At 38.4% G+C, this 18229-nt stretch overlaps 1 protein-coding gene and 2 pseudogenes across 2 annotated transcripts in view; 1 reads left to right on the top strand and 2 right to left on the bottom strand.

Moving 5' to 3' along the window:
• The window catches only part of SOX2 (SRY-box transcription factor 2), a 675778-nt gene that overhangs the window by 5069 nt on the left and 652480 nt on the right, over nt 1–18229 (top strand). The window lies entirely within an intron of this gene.
• LOC116590539 lies at nt 445–7555 on the bottom strand (annotated as a pseudogene).
• LOC116588625 lies at nt 7590–8976 on the bottom strand (annotated as a pseudogene).

Below are 18229 nucleotides of genomic sequence, written 5' to 3'. Positions count from 1 at the left end.
GTTCCAAAATGATCTAAAATGGTTCAGTTCAGTTGGAAGTAGATGTTGGGTACTACAGTCAGTTCTTCTTCTTTTTTTTAATATTTTATTTATTTGACACAGAGAGAAACAGCCAGAGAGGGAACACAGCAGTGAGATTGGGAGAGGGAGAAGCAGGCTTCCTGCTGAGCTGGGAGCCTGGTACGGGCCTCGCTCCCAGGACCCTGGGATTATGACCTGAGCTGAAGGCAGACACTTAACGACTGAGCAACCCAGGTACCCCTATAGTCTTTTCTAAGATAACCAAACTGGAGAAAAATTATTAAAATTTTATGACTAGATCTGGTCTTAGACTTTTTGGTAAGTTCACTTAAAATAATAGGATTGTTGCATCTGGCAATGAAACAGAACTTCTGATAAGCTATGTGTCAGAAATCTTGGATGGATTTGAGAAAAAAGGCAAACTTAAAGGCCCATGCATGGCTTCATCTTATTCTCTTGTAGAGGCTGTATGGGTGAGAGGGTAAGACCACCTTTCTGATGCAAAAGAACAACCTCTTCCTCTTTTCTGTCTGGACTTGGAGCCGTTCTGTGACCTTCTCCCTTGCCACAATATCTGCTTTCCTTGGGCCTGGAAGCCATTACTCTGCTGGTTTTGGAGTTTATTCAACCAAGAATTATGTTTCTCTTTTTGATATATTGATCATTCATCTGATGATGCTTTTGGTATATTCCTTTGTCTTTGTCATCAATGCCCATTGTACTTGAGCAAGTTTTTCCTACCATGTCTTCCCTTGCATTCAATAATTCCTTTCAGAGTTTCTTGATCTTTAGCTCTTCAAGTGTTATATTCACAGAAACTGTCTGAGGGGTTTCTGGGTGTATCCCACAGCCAAACTTGTTGGTCATTATTTGATGAACTGTTTCTTCCATTTTGCTTATCCTTTTCATTGTCTCCCTCTCTTCTTAGATAAGCTGTTTACCCCTCTTCCAACATTCTTTGTTAAGTTTTCGTTGCTTGGAATTTTCCTCATGGAGTTGTACAGTTTGTTCTTATGACCATCCCAAGGAATGGTTAGAAAAGACCAAGGTTCCAGAAGGATCATTAGGTATTTCTCCAAATACCGCATGCTCAGTCCAGTAGAGCTTGAGTGGAATCACAACTGGCAGTTCATTCAGGTACTTCTGCATCTCTCATTGGTAAACCTCTAGGGCCTTCTTCACTACATTCAGGTTACTTGCCACAATTTTTACTTTTTTGGATTGTGTCATATTCCTTTTTGATGTTATGGATAGTTTTCTTTTCTTCAGCTAAGACCTCCTTAATGTCCAGCCTTTCTCTTAGAGTTGAAGGGCCAGGTCAAAAAGACCCATATCACAATTTGTTGGGCAAATAGAATCATCAAAAACGTCATCATGAGATTCATATTCATCCTCATCACTTTCCCAGGTGGATTCTTCTTCACTTGATTCATCACTGTCATCAACATCATCAGCATCTCCTTCAACCTTCTTTTTCTTCATCCACTTAGTACTCTTTAAGACCTTAATGAGGAAATTAGCAAATTTATTGTTTTCTCCAATGGAAGCTTGGACACCGGTATAGAGTACCTTTTCTTGGTCCTGGAGCTTGGAAATTTCATTCTTTTTCTCTTCCATCTTGTTAAGAATTTCATTTATTTTCCATTGCATATCTGGTTCCTCTCTGTCTAATGAATTAATGTGCTCTTGAAGTACATTTTTGTTTCTCAAAATTCTTGAAGAGAAACATTTCTTGAAATAATGTGATATGGTGCAGGTCAGATCATTTCATCTGAATATCTAGTTTTAGTTTCTGATGTCTTGGTAGATAGAGTTCTGCATCAAAAGCAACAGTTCCTTGATCCTGTTGGTCAAATACTGTTGCATGTACAAGTGTTGAATCGCATCCCTTTTCACAGTCTCCAGCTTCATATCAGTTGGATCTGCTTTTTCAAATTCCATTAACTTTGGAGTATCCAGGCTGAGTGTTGATGCCTTTGAGGATCTAGGCAATGAATCTCATGTCATCAGAGCACTGTCCTTTCCAGAAGAGAGTCTGAGGAATCCTCCATTTGAGCCTGCAAGACACTGCCTTTTCATCCTGACACTTCATCTGCTATTCCTTAAAACTAGGAGAGTTTCATCATCATATGGAAGTCTCTTTTCTAGACTTTTTCCTGGGTATATCTGGGGGATTTGGGGAATAGAGATATGCTTGGATAGGAGAAGAATCGACTGAGTGCTCTTCAGTTCTTGTACCAGGCACTGTGTTTCCTTGATGACAGCCACTGTGAGGTCTTGGAGAGAGAGGATTCACCTGTTCATGTGCATTCCCTTTGAGGACCACGGGATCTAGCTGTCCCAGTTTCTCTTTCTTCTTGGTGACATTTATTCTCATATGGTGAGGTATCTTATAGTCTCAGGCTGTCTTCAGATTGAAGTCTTTCATATACACTGGGTCTCTTTGATGGCTTCAGCATCTTTGGGATCTTCATAGTCATCATCAGGTTTACTCTTGTACAGTTCCATTCTTTTTTTTTTTTCCCCACCACTGAATGTTAAGTTGGGGTCCTTTCAGCTTTTAATATGTTTCTTCCTTTTCTCAATTTGATTTTCCACCATAATTTCTCTTAGACTATAAAGTAGAAATTTATTACCATTTTCTTTTTTTTTTTCTTAATTGGCATATAATGTATTATTTGTCCCAGGGGTACAGGTCTGTGAATCATCAGTCTTACACATTTCACAGCACTCACCAGAGCACATATCCTCCCTATGTCCATAACCCAGCCATCCTTTCCTACCCCTCCAACCCAGCAACCCTTAGTTTGTTTCCCGAGATTAAGAGTCTCTTATGGTTTGTCTTCCTCCTGATCACATCTTGTTTCATTTTTTTCGTTCCCTACCCCCACAACTCCTGCCCTGCCTCTCAGATTCCTCATATAAGAGATCATATGATAATTATCTTTCTCTGATTGACTTATTTCGCTCAGCACAATACCCTCTAGTTCTATCCATGTCACAAATAAAAGATTTCGTTTCTTTTGATGGCTGCGTAGTATTCCATTGTGTGTGTGTGTGTGTGTGTGTGTGTGTGTGTGTGTGTGTACCACATCTTCTTTATCCATTCATCTGTTGATGGACTTGTAGGTTCGTTCCATAGTTTGACCTTTGTGGACTTCACTGCTATAAACATTCAGGTGCACATACTCCTTTGGATCACTACATTTGTATCCTAGGGTAGATACCCAGTAGTGTGATTCCTGGGTCATAGGGTAGCTCTATTTTCAACTTTTTGAGGAACCTCCATGCTGTTTTCCAGAGTAGTTGCACCAGCTTGCATTCCTACCAATAGTGTAGGAGGGTTCCCCTTTCTCCGCATCCTCGCCAGCATCTGTCATTTCCTGACTTATTAATTTTAGCCTTTCTGACTGGTGTGAGGTGGTATCTCATTGTGGTTTTGATTTGTATTTCCCTGATGCTGAGTGATGTGGAACACTTTTTCATATATCTGTTGGCCATTTAGATGTCTTCTTTGCTGAAATGTCTGTTCATGTCTTCTGCCTATTTCTTGACTGGATCATTTGTTCTTTAGGTGTTCAGTTTGATAAGTTCTTCATAGATTTTGGATACTAGCCCTTTATCTGATATCTCCCATTCTGTCAGTTGTCTTTTGGTTTTGTTGACTGTTTCCTTTGCTGTGCAAAATATTTTGATCTTGATGAAGCCCTAATAGTTCATTTTTGCCCTTGCTTCCCTTGCCTTTGGTGGTGTTTTGAGGAAGAAGTTGCTGTGGCTGAGGTTGAAGAGGTTGCTACCTGTGGTCTGCTCAAAGATTTTGATGGATTCTTGTCTCACATTGAGGTCCTTCACCCATTTTGAGTCCATTTTTATGTATGGTGTAAGGTAATGGTTCATTTAGTTCTTTTGCATGTGGCTGTCCAATTTTTCCATCACCATTTGTTGAAGAGACTGTCTTTTTCCATTGGACATTCTTTCTTGCTTGGTCTAAGATTAGTTGACCATAGAGTTGAGGGTCGATTTCTGGACTCACTCTCCTGTATCTGTTTTTGTGCTAGTACCATAGTGTCATGATGATTATAGATATGTAATAGAGCTTGAAGTCTGGAATTGTGATGCCACTTACTTTGGCTTTCATTTTCAACATTCCTCTCACTATTTGAGGTCTTTTCTGGTTCCATGTAAATTTTAGGAGTATTTGTTCCATTTCTTTGAAAAAAAAAAAGGATGGTATTTTGATAGGGATTGCATTAAATGTGTAGATTGCTTTAGGTAGCATAGCCATTTTCACAATATTTCTTTCTTCCAATCCATGAGCATGGAACGTTTTTCCATTTCTTTGTGTCTTCCTCAATTTCTTTTATGAGTACTTTATAGTTTTCTGAGTACAGATTCTTTGCCTCCTTGGTTAGGTTTATTCCTAGGTATCTTATGGTTTTTGGTGCACTTGTAAATGGGATTGACTCCTTAATTTCTTTTCTTCTGTGTTGCTGTTGGTGTATAGAAATGCAACTGATTTCCATGCTTTGATTTTATATCCTAACACTTTACTGAATTCCTGTATGAGTTCTAACAGTTTTGGAGTGGAGTCTTTTGGGTTTTCCACATATAGTATCATATCATCTGCAAAGAGTGAGAGTTTGACTTCTTCTTTGCCGATTTGGATGCCTTTAATTTCTTTTTGTTGTCTGATTGCTGAGGCTAGGACGTCTAGTACTATGTTGAATAGCAGTGGTGATAGCGGACATCCTTGCCGTGTTCCTGAACTTAGTGGAAAAGCTTTCAGTTTTTCTCCATTGAGAATGATATTTGCGGTAGGTTTTTTCACAGATGGCTTTGATGATATTGAGGTATGTGCCCTCTATCCCTACACTTTGAAGAGTTTTGATCAAGAAAGGATGCTGTATCTTGTCAAATGCTTTTTCAGCATCTATTGAGAGTATCATATAGTTCTTGTTCTTTCTTTTATTAAAGTATTGTATCACATTAATTGATTTGCAGATGTTGAACCAGCCTTTCAGCCCAGGAATAAATCTGACTTAGTCATGGTGAATAATCCTTTTAATGTACTGTTGGATCCTATTGGCTAGTTTTTTGGTGAAAATTTTTGCACCTGTGTTCAGCAAGGATATTGGTCTGTAATTCTCCTTTTCAGTAGGGTCTTTGTCTGGTTTTGGGATCAAGGTAATGCTGGCCTCATGAAATGAGTTTGGAAGTTTTCCTCCCATTTCTATTTCAGGAGAATAGAAATTATTTCTTTTTTAAATGCTTGGTAGAATTCCCCTGGGAAACCATCTGGCCCTGAGCTCTTGTTTCTTGGGAGATTTTTGATGACTGCTTAAATTTCCTTATTAGTTATTGGTCTCTTTAAGTTTTCTATTTCTTTGTGGTTCAGTTTTGGTAGTTTATCCATCTCTAGGAATGCACCCATTTCTTCCAGATTGTCAAATTTGCTGGCGTATAGTTGCTTATGTTATGTTCTTATAATTGTTTGTATTTTTTTGGTGTTGGTTGTGATGTCTCCTCTTTCATTCCTGATTTTGTTAATTTGGGTCCTTTCTCTTTTCTTTTTGATAGTCTGGCCAGGAGTTTATCAATCTTATTAATTCTTTCCAAGAACCAGCTCCTAGTTTCGTTGATTTGTTCTACTGGTTTTTTTTAGGTTTCTATTTCATTGATTTCTGCTCTGGTCTTTATGATTTCTCTTCTTATGCTGGGTTTAGTCTTTTTTTGCTGTTCTTTATCCAGCTCCTTTAGGTGTAGGGCTAGGTTGTGTACTTGAGATATTTCTTGTCTCTTGAGAAAGGATTGTATTGCTATATGTTTTCCTCTCAGGACTGCCTTTGCAGTGTCTCACAGATTTTGAACAGTTGTGTTTTCATTATCATTTGTTTCCATGAATTTTTTTCAATTCTTCTTTAATTTACTGGTTGACCCATTCATTCCTTAGAAGGATGCTCTTTAGCCTCCATGTATTTGGGTTCTTTCCAAATTTCCTCATGTGATTGTGTTCTAGCTTCAAAGCTTTGTAGTCTGAAAATATGCAGGGAATGATCCCAATCTTTTGGTACCAGTTGAGACCTGATTTGTGACCCAGGATGTGATCTATTCTGGAGAATGTTCCATGTGCACTAGAGAAGGATGTATATTCTGTTGCTTTGGAGTGAAAAGTTCTGAATATATCCGTGATGTCTATCTGGTCCAGTGTGTCATTTAAGTCCTTTATTTCCTTGTTGATCATTTGCTTGGTGATCTGTCCATTTCAGTGAGGGGGGGTATTAAAGTCTGCTACTATTATTGTATTATTGTTGATGTGTTACTTTGATTTTGTTATTAATTGATTTATATAGTTGGCTGCTCCCATGTTAGGGGCATAGATAATTAAATACCTATGAATATTTAATCTTGTTGGACAGACCCTTTGAGTATGATATAGTGTCCTTCCTCATCTCTTATTATCGTCTTTGGCTTAAAAAATAATTTATCTGAAATAAGGATTGCCACTCCAGCTTTCTTTTGATGTCCATTAGCATGGTAAATTGTTTTCCATCCCCTCACTTTAAATCCGGAGGTGTCTTTGGGTCTAAAGTGAGTTTCTTGTAGACAGCATATTGATGGGTTTTGTTTTTTTATCCATTCTGTTACCTGTGTCTTTTGATTGGGGCATTTAGCCCATTTACATTCAGGGTAACAATTGAGAGATATGAATTTAGTGCCATTGTATTGCCTATAAGGTGACTGTTACTGTATATTGTGTCTGCTCCTTTCTGGTCTACTAATTTTAGGCTCTCTCTTTGCTTAGAGGACCCCTTTCAGTATTTCCTGTAGGGCTGGTTTGGTGTTTGCAAATTCTTTTAGTTTTTGTTTGTCCTAGAAGCTTTTTATCTTTCCTTCTACTTTCTTTTTTTTCTACTTTATTTATACACATTTAATTAAGATGAAATAGGCATAAACCATAAAGAAAAAAATCAGGATAAAGTGTCACTTCCATTTTGTAGGGAGGGGTTAGGAAATGGAACAAATTATCTGGGAAACATCCTAAGACCATCCCAAAGTAGTGAGGTTACAGAATGTTAAAGACAAAATTAGGTATTATTCCACTTAATCTGTAAATGAATAAAGGGAGTCAAAAGTTTATCCTATTTGGTATAAGAATTTTTACATTTAATATGTAGTGAAGCATTTCTCAGAAAGCAATACCAGAAATTTCTTTTAGAAGAAAGAAATTTCCATTACACAATTGACTAAGCAGCTATGCTATAGTTCAGTATGTACCATTACATTTTTCTGGGATAGTGTACATTTATTTCAGTTTAGCACAGAACTGCATTTTGAGTTTTAGAAAGGCAGTAATAGTTATATTTTAGCTTTTATTCTAGATGCTTAACACAGTTAAGGTGACAGTTGAAGCATATTAAATAAAGTTAGTTATAATTAAATGATGATCAACACAATCTCTAGCAACCTACATACACGTATAATGCTTACACGGAATGAAACCAGTATACTTAATTGGTGTTTTACATGCACACATGTGCGCATGCACACACACAGAGCGCTTAAAAAAACCATCAAAAGCAGTCATTCTACATGTACTATGGTTACACATTAAAAATACAATTATACCATAGAACTAAAGTAATATGAACAGCACTATTAGATATGTAAGATAAAGGTGATTGGTTCTAACACAGAGCTAAGCCTGTATCAGTCGTAATCATAATGGCTTGTAAAAGCATCAGGTTTATCCAGTAGAGAAACTACTCTGTGAAAATCAGTAAATTTGTCCAAAGTTTCACATCTGTAAAACCAGTTTAAGGCTATAACAATCTTGAAGTGTGAACAATATATCCAATCAAAAATGTAAGACTCCCAGCCATAATGTAAGATAGAAAGGTCTTCATGCAGCATATGCTTTCTGGCTTCTGGAAAGCGTAATATAAAGTTAAGTTGCCCAAGAAGTAAACTGGAGTTCAGTGAAGTTTCCATTGTGCCATGACTTTTAAACCTCAGGAATGATATGGTCCATGAGGCTTTTCATAATGCTTGGTGCCATCCATTTAATAATATGTTCAAAGATAAAAGCAGGCATGATTGTAATAGTAACTGCAGTCTCAGATATTGACAGTATGTCTGCAGTTTGAGAATCCTTCAGCCCAATGACATACTGCCCATTGACTTCACAGATGTTATGTTCTGTGAGAAGATCATTTCTGGCTGCAGGACTATCTTTCCTTATGGATGTTATCTTTCCATTTTTAAAGATAAAGCCAACATGTCCAGTACTATCCTTGTGCATGGTAACTGTCCGTTCAAAGGGCTGTCACAAACAGTCATAGTAATCTTCTCTCCAAAAGCCTGTTTGAGCACCATGTGTGCTTTATCAGAGCTCCAGCCTGCACAGTTTTCCCCATTGATCTGGAGTACTTGGTCCCAAATCTCAGACCAACCAATGAGGCTAGAGAATTTTCCTGGACCAGCTGAACAAATATATCATTATCTATTGATTTAAGCCTGAGCCCAATTTTTCCATCTTGATCCTTACAAAAAGTGACTTCACGAATCCTTCGCTTAATTTCTACTCTACGAATTCCAACATCATTACCAGTTACAGGAGCCACCATATAGTTCATATTGGAAGGTCTTGCTATCAACTGTCCCTGAACTGGTGCTCCAGGGACCACAGCCATATTTGCATGGATTTCTTCTTCATTTAAACTCAAGTCCATGAACTGGGAGAGCTCTGGATACAATTTAGGGTATAGATTTCCATCTTGAGAGATGGGAGCAGAAGCTTCAGACAAAATTGCTGGGTTGCCAGGGTTTGCAGAAAAGGCATTTTGAGCCTGAATAACTTTGTCTACCTTCACGTCTTCAAGAGATGGGTACAGAGACATTTTTGCAGGATTTTTCTAGGCCACAAGGACCCGCTTACCCCTGTTGCTGCCCCGCCGCCTCCGGTAACTCTCTCCTTCTATTTTCAATGATAGCCTCGCTGGATATAGTATTCTTGGCTGCATATTTTTCTCATTTAGTGCTCTGACTATATCATGCCAGTTCTTTCTGGCCTGCCAGGTCTCTGTGGATAAGACTGCTGCCAGTGTAGTATTTTTACCCTTATATGTTACAGACTTCTTGTCCTGGGCTGCTTTCAGTATTTTCTCTTTGTCACTAAGCCTTGTAAGTTTTACTATTAGATGATGGAGTATGGACCAAATCTTACTGATTTTGAGGGGGATTCTCTGTGCCTCCTGGATTTTGATGCTTGTTCCCTTTGCCATTTTAGGGAGATTCTCTACAGTAATTCTCTCCAATATACCTTCTGCCCCCCACCTTTCTTCTTCTTCTGGAATCCCAATTATTCTAATATTGTTTCATCTTGTGGTATCACTTATCTCTTGAATTCTTCCCTTGTGATCCAGTAATTGTTTAGCTGTCTTTTGCTCAGCTTTTTAAATTTTCCATCATTTGGTATTCTATATCATTTATTCTCTCTTCTGCCTCATTTATCCTAGCAGACCTCCATTTTTTATCGCACCTCATTATAGCTTTTTTGACTTCAGCTTTGTTAGATTTTAGTTCTTTTATTTCTCCAGAAAGGGCTTTTATTTCTCCAGACAGAGTTTCTCTAGCATCTCCTATGCCTTTTTCAAGCCCAGCTAGCACCTTGAGAATCATCATTCTGAACTTTAGATCTGACATATTACCAATGTCTGTTTTGATTAGGTCCCTAGCCTTTGGTACTGCCTCTTGTTTTTTTTTTTTTGTGGTGAGTTTTTCTGCCTTGTCATTTTATCTAGATAAGAATATATGAATGAGAGAATAAAATACTAAAAGCATGGCAAAGACCCCAGAAAAATATGTGTTAACCAAATCAGAAGATACCCCAAAACAGGGGGAGAAGATAGGGGATAAAAAGAAGTTTAAAAAAAAAAAATATATATATATATTTTAGACTGGTGAATAGAACAGAGCCACCCACTTGATTTTGGTTGTATTTTGGTCTCTTAGAAGAAACTACCTCCCATGGGGCACCTGGGTGGCTCAGTGTGTTAGGCCTCTGCCTTCGGCTCAGGTCATGATCTCAGGGTCCCGGGATCTAGCCCCGCATCAGTCCCTCTGCTCAGCAGGCAGCCTGCTTCCCCCCTCTCTCTGCCTGCCTCTCTGCCTACTTGTGATCTCTGTCTGTCAAATAAATAAATAAAATATTAAAAAAAAAAAAGAAGAAGAAACTACCTCCCAAAATTTTAAAGAAAGAAATACTTATGTATATACACAAAAATAAGGGTAAACACAATGAAGGGATGGAATATGAGTGTAAAGATGATAATTTAAAAAAAAATTCTAAAAAAAGGAGTTGAGGGGTACCTGGGTGGCTCAGTTGGTTAAAGCCTCTGCCTTAGGCTTAGGTCATGATCCCAGAGTCCTGGGATTGAGCCCCACATCAGGCTCTCTGCTCAGCAGGGAGCCTGCTTCTTCCTCTCTCTCTGCCTGTCTCTTTGCCTACTTGTGATCTCTTTCTGTCAAATAAATAAATAAAATCTTTAAAAAAAATAAAAAAGGAGTTGATAAGATAAGTCGGTTGGGAAAAGAAAGGAGAAGAAAGTGGAGAGAATTTGCTCAGGCTGGAGACTAGAGCAAAGCTCTCTGCTAGATTTAGGGTATATTTTGATTTATTAAAAGAAGTTGTATCCCAAAAATTTTTAAAAGAAAAAACCCCATATGTGTACAAAAAATAAAGTTAGATACAATGAAGTATAAAATATGACTATAATAATGACTAAAATAAGATTTTTTTTAAGAACGGTATTATTAAGATGAACTAGTTAAAAACATGTTAAAAGAGGAAAGAGTAAAAGTTTAAAAAATTAGAATAAGAAAAAAATTAAGAAAATTTAATTAACTTTGCAAGACTGAGGAATCATGGGGAGAAAGCCATGCATTCCATGCTTTGCTTTCCCCTCTGCTGGAAATCCTCTGTTCTCCTTGATCAGTGAGTTTGGTCTAGTCTGAATGTTCTTGCTGATCTTCTGGGGGAGGGGCCTGTTGTAGTGATTCTCAAGTTTCTTCGCTGGAGGTAGAATTGTGCTGTGCCCCTGCCAGGGTCTAGGCTAAGTAATCTGCTCCGTTTCGCTCTCAGGAGTTTTTGTTCCCTGAATGCTTACCGTAGAGCTCTGGAGAACAGGAATGAAAATGGTGGCCTCCCAATCTCTGGCCTGGAGGATCCGAGAGCTCGGGGCTCCACTCCTTAGTGTGCCCTTGGAGAAAAATGCTCAGTCACTTCCGTCTCCCTGGTTTCTGGCTGCTCTGAGCTCACCTGGCCTGTGGCTGAGCATTTCTGTCTCTGGCACACAGCGCCGTTTGGCGTCTCCAAACCCAGCAGATCTGCCACTCTGCTGTTCTGGCGGATGAAGGTCAGTCTCCCCAGATCTGCCACTTGTGGGGTCCCTGCTCAAAGAGCAGTGGCCTGACTGTGGCTCGAATCATTGTTTAAGGTAACCTGGAGCTGAGAGCTCATTCCTTGGCTCCATCTCTGTAGCTGGCTTCCCTGCTTTGATACCTGTGAGCTCTGCTACACTCATACACCCCTGATCTTTATGTGACCCCTTGGGACCTGAGACCACACTATCCCCTCAGGGACTCTGGCCTCGCTTAGCCTCTGGAGCAATGTCCCTCAGTGGAGCAGACTTTTAAAAGTTCTGATTTTGTGCTCCGTTGCTCTGCTACTTGATCAGAGCTGGCTCCTCCCTCCGCAGTCTATCTTCCCGTTGCTTCAGATTTACTTCCCTGCACATCCTACCTTTCAGAAAGCATTCAATTTTCTGTTTTTAGAATTGCTGTTCTTCTTCTCTTCAATCTCCTATTCGATCTGTAGGTGTTTAGACTGGTTTGATAACTAACTGAACTCCTGCGACCTGATGTCATCTTACCCTGCTACTCCTCCACCATCTTGATTCCTCCCCCTCCTTCTTTGCTTTTTAATTACAAGAATTATTGTCCTTATTTAGTCTGCAGTAGGAGTAGAGGGCCAGTCAAAGAACTGAAATATGTTTGGCCAGAGTGACAGCATTTAGGAGGCATGTACTTGTGAATAAAAGTTCTGCTTTCAGTCTGTGAGGAAGGAAAATTGAGTCACTCACGATTTCAGCGGACCTGGAAATTGGGGTAGCCTTGGTGCCTTTTTGCAAATGGAGATTTTCCAGTCAATCCTCCATTTCATTCCATCTTTGCATGTCTTTTTCTGTTGTATTTCTCAGTTCTTTTCCCTCCTTCCCTAGCTAGGGTTCCACTTGTATGTAGCAGCTTTATGCATTGAATAAATCAAGCCCTCCCTGCTGAGCTGTCAGAAAATGGAACTGACCAACAGAACAGTCTGTGTAAGTGCATCTTGTGCTGGGTCCAGACAGACAAGCACAATTATTTGATTGCAGGAGATTGCCACTAAATGAGGGTGAAATAGTGGGTCTAGACTTGTTGGTGAATATTATTAATAACATAGTGTCATGCATTAATAACATAGTGTCATGTGAAACAAAGCTACACTGGAGGGTCTGTCTGAAGTCCCATTGTAAATCACATTTTCAGGGAGGTAGATGATGGAGGAGACAAGATGTAATAAAGCAAGGTGTCTTTAGGCACCCATTTGGGAGTTTCAGTTTGACCCAGGGTAAAGTTAGGAGAATACATGTTGCCGTCGTAAGTTATTTCTTGGCCAGAATGAAGCATGAGATTTGTTTCTGGCTAATTGTTATAAAAATATCATTACTATAGTGCTCTACTGTGGAAAATCATCTTTACTCTTATCTTTAGAGTCCTTGAAGAGAGGCCATTGCAAAAAATGCCATGATATATGGAGTGTGATCTCCTTGATTACTGCATAGTCAACTTCCTTAGCTTACCCACCATGAGGGTCATTCCAGACTCTTCCACTTCTCCCTTCATAAACCTATTGTCCCACCAAATAGGATGCATCACCATCATTCTTCAGATGTGCTTTGAAGTTCACTGCCCTTGGACTTTTACTCAAGTCATTCTCTCTATTCCAAGTGCCCTTTCCTGGTCTCATCTCTGTCCATTAAAGGCCCAGATCAAATGTACCTCTGTGAAGCTGTCTTTGTTTATTCTTCTTTGTTCATTGTGAAAGGTGTTTGCAAACTTTATGTAAAGGAACAGGTAGTAAAATGATGCTTTATAGGCCTCATATAATCTATTTATTCTTTGTTTTATCAAAAATGTGAAAACTGTCTTTAGCTCATGGACCTTGACAAAAACAAGTTAAAGGATGAATTTGGCTCATGGGCCTTAGTTAGCCAATCCATGGTCTAAAGTGATCTTTCTTTTCTCTGAACTTCTATATAATTTTGTTTGTGTTACACATGCCACTTACCACATCTAGCCTTGTATAGCACTTATTGGTATGTGAGTATTTTCTCTATTGAACTGAAGATTCTTGACAGTTAAAATCATGTTTCTATGTCATCTATTATAATATTTGAACATAGAAAGTGACCAAAGGATCCTTGTGAAAGGAGTGAATCAATTATTTATAATATCTTCCAGCAAGAACATAATTTATTTCCCAACCCTTCTAAGCTCTTCTAACCCTTGACTTTCTGACAGGTAGGTCTTCTACCTTTACTCTGAAGCTGGACCCCTTAATAAGGCCATCGTGCACCATAAATACAACTGGCATTAGACATAGAATATTGTTTTCATTTATTAGGTATTGTATTCATTGAGCACTTATTATGTGTAAAGCTCTGAGAAAACATCAATGGATACGATGGACAGCAACCTCAGCCCCTCTGGTGCTTTTGCAGTCTTAGCTAGCAAGTATTATCTTATTATGAGCTCCCTTCCTGACATGTCTCAGCTGCATTTTTCTGTTCTTTAGATCACAACTTCATATTTGCTACTTCGTTTACCAAGGTGGAAGAAATAATAAAATTATAATACTAGAAGCTGACATTTATACAATATTTTATTTATTTATTTGACACAGAGAGAGAGATAGAGCACAATCAAGGGGAGAGGGAGAAGCCCACTGGGCAAGGAGGCCAATGTGGGGCTACATCCCAGGACCTGGGATCATGATTTGAGCCGAAGCCAGCTGCTTAACCAATTGAGCAACCCAGGTGTCCCTAGAAGCTGACATTTAGTATATACTTTAAACAGTAATAGATATCCTCTTTAATATGTGTGACCATAGGGACATTAGAGAATTTATCCATAAGGAATTTATCCATAAGGAATTTAATGAAGCAGTTAACTATGTTTAGTTATTTTAGTGTCAATCTGGATAGGCTGGTGATCACAGCTATCACTTAACCAGATTATAGGAGATAAACCAGTCTGTTAGAGGCAGTATCTTGATCCACACTAAAGTAAGTAACATCAGTTAGCATGGGCACATGTGGTGGTTTAAAAATAAAAAATATGAACAACGGTGAAACAAAACATAAAAATAAGAAACAAAAATAAGTGCACATATGATTTATTGAAAGAAATTAAGATAATTATGGCAATCTCTGAAGAAAATATTTGAAGAGCGACTAAGTTCTTAATAGTCAAAAGAATACTGTTTGCTTCACACAGAATACATTGCCAAACAAAGCTCTTAGCTTTCCCAGTTCCCCCAGTGCTGTTTCCTCAGCTCTTTTTTCTCTTGCCACCATTCCTCAATCTGTTTTATTCCATTTTCCAGTTATATGTGTCCATTCAAAGTTTTCCTATTCCTTTGTATCATCTGCCTCCCCACAGTCCACACTCTGCTAAGTCAAATCTTAAGTTAGTTCCCAAGATTTCAGGCACTGTGTTTACCTACTCTACGATTTTATCCCCATGGGTGTGGGCTGGACCTGTGAACACAGTGGGCTCATTGCCCCTTGATTAGATTAGGTAATATGGCAAAAGGTGATTAGAGAGCCATTCCTGTGGTTACATTACTTTCTGTAGGGAACAGTCTAGCAGACCAGAGTGAGATCCTCATGCTTGCTTTGAAGAAGTAAGCTGTCATGTTTCACAAGGCCTATGGTTAGGACTTGAAGATGGCTTTTGTGAGCTGAGAACAACCTGTAGGAGCTGATAGTCAGTAAGAAAATGGGGTTTTAGTTCTACACCTGCAAGAAATGAATTCTGCCAACAATTTCACTGAGTTGGGAAGAGGCCCCCAAGCCTCAGATGAGATTTCAGCCCAGGCTGATACCTTAGTTTCAGCCTTCTGACAAACCTGAGCAGAGAATTCAGCCACAGTGTTCCTTTCTTATCTTATTTTGGATTAGTCAAGTGTTTTTTTGTTTGTATGTTTGTTTGTTTTTTCAATTCCATCATTGGGGTATGTGGGTGGCTCAGTTGGTAAAGCACCTGCCTTTGGCGCGTGTCATGATCTCAAGGTCCTGGGATGGAGCTAGGTTATGACCTCAGGATCTTGGAATTGAGCCCTGCATCTGGCTTCCTGCTAAGTGGGGAGCGTGGTTCAACCTGTTTCTCTCCCTCTGCCCTCCTGCCTGCCCTGCTTGTACATGCTCTCTCTCAAATAAATAAAGTCTTTTTGTTTGTTTTATATTTATTTATTTATTTTTATTATGTTCAGTTAGCCACTATATAGTACATCATTAGTTTTTGATGTAGTGTTCAGTGATTCATTGGTTGCGTATAACACCCATTATTCATCACAACACATGCTCTCCTCAATACCTGTCACCTGGCAACCCCATCCCCCAACTCCTTGCTCTTCTGAAACCCTCAGTTTCCTGGAGTCCATAGTCTCTCATAGTTCATCTCCCTCTCTGATTTCTCCTCTTTCATTTGTCCCTCCTTTTCCCCTATAGTTCTCCATGCTATTCCTTATGTTCCACATATGAATGAAACCATATGATAATTGTCTTTCTCTTCTTGACTTATTTCACTTAGCATAATCCCCTCCAGTTCCATCCATGTCGATGCAAATGGTGGGTATTCATCCTTTCTGATGCTGAGTAATATCCATTGTATGTATGTACCACAACTTCTTTATCCATTCATCTGTTGAAGAACATCTTAGCTCCTTCCACAGTTTGGCTACTGTGGACATTGCTGCTATGAACATTGGGGTGCATATGCCTCTTCTTTTCACTACATCTATATCTTTGGTGTAAATACCCAGTAAAGCAATTGCTGGGTTGTAGGGTAGCTCAATTTTAACAACTTGAGGAACCTCTGTACTGCTTTCCAAAGTGGCTGCACCAGCTTGTATTCCCACCAACAGTGTACGAGGGTTCCCCTTTCTCTACATCCTCACCAATATTTTTGTTTCCTGTTTTGTTATTTTTTGCCATTCTAACTGGTGTAAGGTGGTCTCTCAATGTGGTTTGATTTGTAGTTCCTTGATAGCTAGTGATGGTGAACAGATTTTTCATGTGTCTGTTAGCCATTTGTATGTTTTCTTTGGAGAAGTGTCTGTTTCATGTCTTCTGCCCATTTTTGACCTCCCAGAAAACAGGAGTCCAGGGCCAGATGGCTTCCCAGAGGAATTCTAACCAAACATTTAAAGAAGAATTAATACCTATTCTAACTGAGACTGTTTAAAAAAATAGCAACAGAAGGAAAACTTTCCAAACTCTATGAGGCCAGTGTTATCCTGATCACAAAATGAGGCAAAGAACCCCTATCAAAAAGGAGAGTTACAGACCAATATCAATACAATAAAAAGCTTCTGCACAGTAATAAAGTTTTTTTTTTAAAATTCCATTTCTGCTTCTCTATTTCTTGTTGGTTACATACTCTTTTACAGTTTTGTGGTGGCTGCTCTTGATAGTACAGTATGGATCTTTAACTTACTAGAATCTAATATACGTTAATACTTATGCCATTTCTTTTCTCCTTCCTGCCTCTTGTGTTGTGTATTTTAATTATACATGTATTTTAAATACTTAAAACTTTATTTTTACTTTTTACTGTTAATATTCACTAATATTTACCCATATAGTACTGTTCTTTATTTTTTTTTTAAATTTTTCTTTTCTTCATTTCCATGCCTCTTCCTGTGACCATATTCCTTTCACCTGAAGAAATAATTTTAGTATTTCTTTATTGTAGGCCTGTTTATGATCTACAGTTTTTGTTTGCTTGGAAATATCTTTATTTTGTCTTAATTATTAAAGGATATATTCACTATGTATATAGTTGTAGATTAATAGCTTATTTCTTTTATCACTTTAAATAGGCCATTTCATTGTCTCCAGCTCTCATCGTATTCTGTTGAGAAGAAACGTCTCAGTATAATTTTGTATGTGTATCATTTGGGGGGATGTGCTTTCAAGTTTTTGTTTTTTCTAGCAATTTAAATATAATATACCTAGATATGTATTTTTTTAATTTGCATTTCTTGGGGATAGTTTTTCTTCATAAACCTATGGAGTTTTGTTTTCAGTTTGAAAAATTCTCCATCATATTCCTTTCGGTATTATTTTTACCCTGTTTAGTGTTTTTTCTTATTCTGAAACCTTAGTTAGATGCACGTAAAAACTTCTTACTGTATCTGCTTTTTTTAACTCTGTGAATTTTTATCTCTGACTAAAAAATCAACCCCAAATTATAGCTTAAAGCAACAAATATTAGTTATTACATAGTTTCTTAGATCAAGAATTTTGGAGAAACCATAATTCTGGCTCAGGCTGTCTAATGAGGCTGCAGTTGAGATATTGGCTAGAGCTATAGTCATCTAAAGGTTTTATGTGGCTAAAGGGAACTCTTTCAAGATGGCTTATTCATATGGCTTTTGAAAGGAAGTCTCATTTCCTTACCACATGGACAGCATGTTTCATAAGACTGATTGAATGTACAGCTTTTTGGGAGTGCCAATATAAAGACAGATAGTTTTCTGGGGCTCCTATCACTGGGAAGCCTGGAATCAATTTTGTCATCCTTGCTGCTAAGCCTATCAGAAAGTGTTCTTCAGTATCTCAGTCACTTCACCCAAAACTGACAAATGGCCATCAAGGCAAAAGAGGCAAAGTTTGGATAACCTCTCTGAATCTCTGACTTCTCCATTATCTCAGGTAAGTTACTCTTTAATCTTGTTAGCTCTCCTTGTTAATCTTCTTAGCTCTCCTGACTCATCCAGGTCAATGTTTTAAGTATGTTTTTTTCTTTGTTGGTAGGATGATCTGAATTACTTTGGCCACCATCACTGAAATCCAAAGTCTCCCTGTTCTTTATAGCAATTACT

Source organism: Mustela erminea, chromosome 1 (assembly GCF_009829155.1).
Source record: "Mustela erminea isolate mMusErm1 chromosome 1, mMusErm1.Pri, whole genome shotgun sequence".
Lineage (NCBI taxonomy): Eukaryota > Metazoa > Chordata > Mammalia > Carnivora > Mustelidae > Mustela > Mustela erminea.
This window is presented reverse-complemented; position numbering and strand designations above follow the sequence as displayed.